The sequence below is a fragment of the Misgurnus anguillicaudatus genome, chromosome 1 (genome assembly GCF_027580225.2).
Source record: "Misgurnus anguillicaudatus chromosome 1, ASM2758022v2, whole genome shotgun sequence".
Classification (NCBI taxonomy): Eukaryota; Metazoa; Chordata; class Actinopteri; order Cypriniformes; family Cobitidae; genus Misgurnus; species Misgurnus anguillicaudatus.
The window spans coordinates 31,486,344-31,490,987 of NC_073337.2; positions in this window are offsets into that span (position 1 = coordinate 31,486,344).

Sequence of the window (4,644 nt, forward strand, 5' to 3'; positions counted from 1 at the left end):
ACCTTTTAAACGATGTATAGTAATGTTGATATTAATATTATTAATGTTAGCAGGCTTAAAAAACGAATTAGTGCGCGTCGAGAGGTTAAAACAGAGAATGTTTCATTTGATTCAATTTCAGATGATGGATGCAGAAAGAATAGAATTAGGCAGAAAGGTCTTGGTCCGGTTGCATAAAGCACCTTAAGTTTTTCCCTTAAGTATGACACTAACCCACAGTAAGGGCGCACTCACATTATCCAAACCAAACCAAACCCCAGCGCGATTGTCACCCCTCCCTTCTCCCCCATGGTGCACGCACTCACACTGTACTTTTTATCGATCCGAGTCCGGGCGCGCTTTCGTCATTAAGATGCGTTTGTTTTGAAAAAAGCAGGAAGTAAACCTCTCCCTTAACACTGGAACCCACCGTAATGATAAGTCTGTGTTTTTTACCCGGAGTCGTTTGGTGCGCGATTACAGACAGCCCTCTCACATGTCATCATATTGCTTAGTTGATCTGTCACGTATGCAGCTCGGACATTCACGTAACCCCGCTGCGCGCATCAAAAGGTTTTTACGGCGGCAGATGAAGGTGAGTGGTCGCGCAGCTGACGTCTTCACCTTTTGAATCGCGCTCAGGCGCGAATGTGCTCACACCACAGCCTTCCGCGCCTGAGCCCAAGTGAACCGCGCTCCGGCCCACCTCTGCAACCCGGCCGTGGCGCGATTAACCAATCCGCGCCCGGGCGTGGAACAGAGCGATCACACTTGTCAACAGTGGCGGCTCGTGACTTCTCATCCGAGGGGCGCGAATTCAAAATAAGTGTTCGGAGTATCATGTGTGTGGTTCCCTTTTCCAAAATATGTGTCATGGGTGTGGAGAGATCATGTGTGCATCACGTGTCCTGTCAAAACAAGTGCCTGCTGCACCAGCGCCAAAACCGTCCATGACAAAAGAGACGCTCATGCTCCAAAAGGCACTCCCTTAACATTAAACTCTGATTAGGCATGAGATTATGCGAGTATCTGGCAAACATGATCGTCTCTTTTATCATAAACCCTTTGACGCGTCTGCAGCAGGCACTTATTTTGGCATGACACGTGATGCACACACGATCTCTCAAAGCGCAGAACACATATTTTGAAATTACGTACCACACACATGACGGGCAACATACATGTTGTGACGAACTTCGCATCGTGCGCCCTCAGAAAAAGAAGTCACCAGCCGCCACTGCTTGTCAAACAAACCAGGCTTTGGGGGTCAAACGCGCCCGAGCGCGGTTTGGTTTGGATAGTGTGAGTGCGCCCTAAGAGAATAATTTAAAGGTGTTGCATACAGTATAATCCCTGAAATGGTAAGGGTAATCGTTAAATGTTTCACGACAGCGACCCAGGTTTATAAAATACTATTGTTGCCATGGAGATGCAACAGAAAAAGCTTAAGGTTTTTTGCAACACCCTTAAGTTTAAATGAAACATAATGGTGAATTTAAGGGAACATTACACTTAAGGTACTTAATGCAACCGGGCCCTGTTGCTTTATACTGTGTAGCATATTCAGGTCGTGCATCATGTTTTTGAAAAGTAATTAGTAAAGTAACTAGTAAAGTAACTAATTACTTTTGAAAATAAGTAATCAGTAAAGTAACGGGATTACTTTCATAGGGAAGTAATCAGTAATCAGTAACTAATTACTTTTTCCAAGTAACTTGACCAACACTGCTTGCAAACATACAATCAGTATACCTTAAATAGACTGTTTGCATACATTCTATATATTTTTGGCCAATCCAAAATTCTAAAAACTGCCCTGGTGAAAAATGAATATGCCAAGTACATTACATTTTGTATACTTTTACATACCTGCAGCTAGATTATTAATGAGTATACTTCAAGTGCGTTAATAATTAGTTAACTATTTTGAGTGCTATTTTGGGAATAGATTACTTGCTGGTAACATAACCAAAATATTTTTTTCCAAATAAATAAAAGCTGATTAAAACAGTCAAAAACAATTCATTTTAAATATATTTAAAATATAGTTTTATTCACAGCATTCAAAGTGTACAGTATTTGCCTAAAAATTGAACAATTACTCATTGAAGAATGTCAAGACGATTAAGTTTTCAACGTCTCTCTCTCCCAAATCAACTTTAGTCTGGCAGGTTTTGGTTCAGCCTTAGGAAATCTGAAAAAGATAGACAATAAGCTCAATTAAAAAGTGTTTAATATTAAAACATTACATTTATTTAAGACTTACTGTATTAAATCTATAGTTTACTGGCAGAGATTGTATAGCAGATATATTTTTACCTAAACTAGAGCTTGACTAAAATGTCATCATATATATTAAGGGGCGGTTTCCCAGACAGGAATTAGACTAGTCCTAGACTAAAATAAATGTAAGAGCTGTCCAAACTGAAAACAACTTGCTCTGACATATCTTAAAATACATCAGTGCCCATTGTTTTACATCGTAATGCACATAAGTAATGTTTTTAGTAAGGCATGTTTGTTAAAACTATCCTAATTAAACTAAGGTCTAGTCCCGGATAAAGATAATCCCTGTCCGGGAAACCACCCCTAAGAGTTTTCATTATAATGACTTGCCTATATGGGCTGCAAAATCCTCCTTACATAAAATACTTTAGCTCCTAAAGAAAGATTTTATTGTATTAAATTTAAATGTAAAACTTGTCAGAAAGAAAATGCAAAAAGCAGACAATTGGGTGGTTTCCTGTAAAGGGATTAGCTTAAAACAGGACTAGGCCTTAGTTTAATTAAGAAATATAACTAGTTTAAAAAAACATGCCTTAATAAAAACATTACCTGTGTGCATTTTGAGGCAAAACAAAGGACACTGGTGTATTTTAAGATATGTCAGTGCAAGTTGTTTTCAGTTTGGACAGCTCTTACATTTATTTTAGTCTAGGACCAGTCCAATCCCTGTCCGGGAAACCGCCTCAATATATAACGTTATCTAAACTGAAGCTTGATTTACTACTACGAATGAATTATTATATCTTAAGAGTTTAAAATGACTTACCATTAGCTGCAAAGTCCTTCCTACAAATGTCTTTGAAAAACTTTAGCTTCTGAGGAAAGAATGCAGCATCATTAATACTAAATACAGTTAAAGGAATAGTCTACTCATTTTCAATATTAAACTATGTTATTACCTTAACTAAGAATTGTTGATACATCCCTCTATCATCTGTGTGCATGCACGTAAGCGCTGGAGCGCGCTGTGACGCTTCGATAGCATTTAGCTTAACCCCATTCATTCAATGGTACCAATCAGAGATAAAGTTAGAAGTGACCAAACACATCAACGTTTTTCCTATTTAAGACGAGTAGTTATACGAGCAAGTTTGGTGGCACAAAACAAAACGTAACGCCTTTCTAAGCGGACCCAAAAGAGGAACTACATTCCATGGCGCAATAGCACTTTTGGGAGTACTTCGACCCGGCGCAGTAACACCCTTCCTCTCCCATTATGAGAGGGAGAAGGGGAGCGGACTTTTCAGGCGACTCAAAGTACTCCCAAAAGTGCTATTACGCCATAAAATATAGTTACTCTTTTAAATTCGCTTAGAAAACGATATGTTTTCTTTTGTACCACCAAACTTGCTCGTATAACTACTCGTCTTAAATTAGAAAAACGTTGATGTGTTTGGTCACTTCTAACTTTATCTCTAAATGGTACCATTGAATGATTGGGGCTAAGCTAAATGCTATCGAAGCGTCGCAGCGCGCCCCAGCGCCCACGCGCACGCACACAGACGACAGAGGGATGCACCAACTCCTCCCAGTCAAGGCAATAACATAGTTTAATATTGAAAATGAGTAGACTATTCCTTTAAGTTAGGTAAAAGCCTTACAACCTCTAAACAGTCAATAAATGGTTAACTTTCACGATACATTAAAAAAACAGATTTTCTGACGCTACCTTTTTTCATTAACATATACATACACACCAATACATATATTTAACAAAACAATCGGGTGTACTAATTCGATATAACAGGCTAACAGTGCTATCTTTCAAACCTTTAACATTAGCTATAAGCTAAGCTAAGCTACACAGCAGCTTATCACTAATAGCGAGTTAGACACCGCGTTATTGACAACATTTCGCATTCGAAATATGATAGTCTACTGATAAACTTCAGAATGGTCAAACGATAATCAAATATATTAATTTTAAGATATTTTAACGTACCTTAGGACTGAATCCGTCTGTGGTCCTGTCCCAAATGGCACACTCCGGACTTGTGGTCCTCCTCAGAGTCCACACTTTGATGACATCACGTAGTCCAGACTTTAGGGACCCTTAATGCGAGTCCACGTGGGTGCAACGGAGTCGTATTTTGGGACAGACTCGAGCATCACACCGGAAATAGGTAGAGAAGTTGCCCGTCAGTGTGAGCTCCTCCCTTCCGTCGTCTGATTGGTCTGATTGCTCTTTCGCAAGGACTTCTGGATTGGTAAAGTGCGCAAAGCCTGCTGCAGTGCGGGCTTCGCCGAAGACCGCATCAAGGGGGCAAAGGGGGCTCTGATGAGCACACTTCGAAGCGTAAAAATGACAAATGGGACACCCTATGGACTTGTACAATAAGCAACCATGCGCAATTTAAGGCCACAAGACTGAAAGTCCAA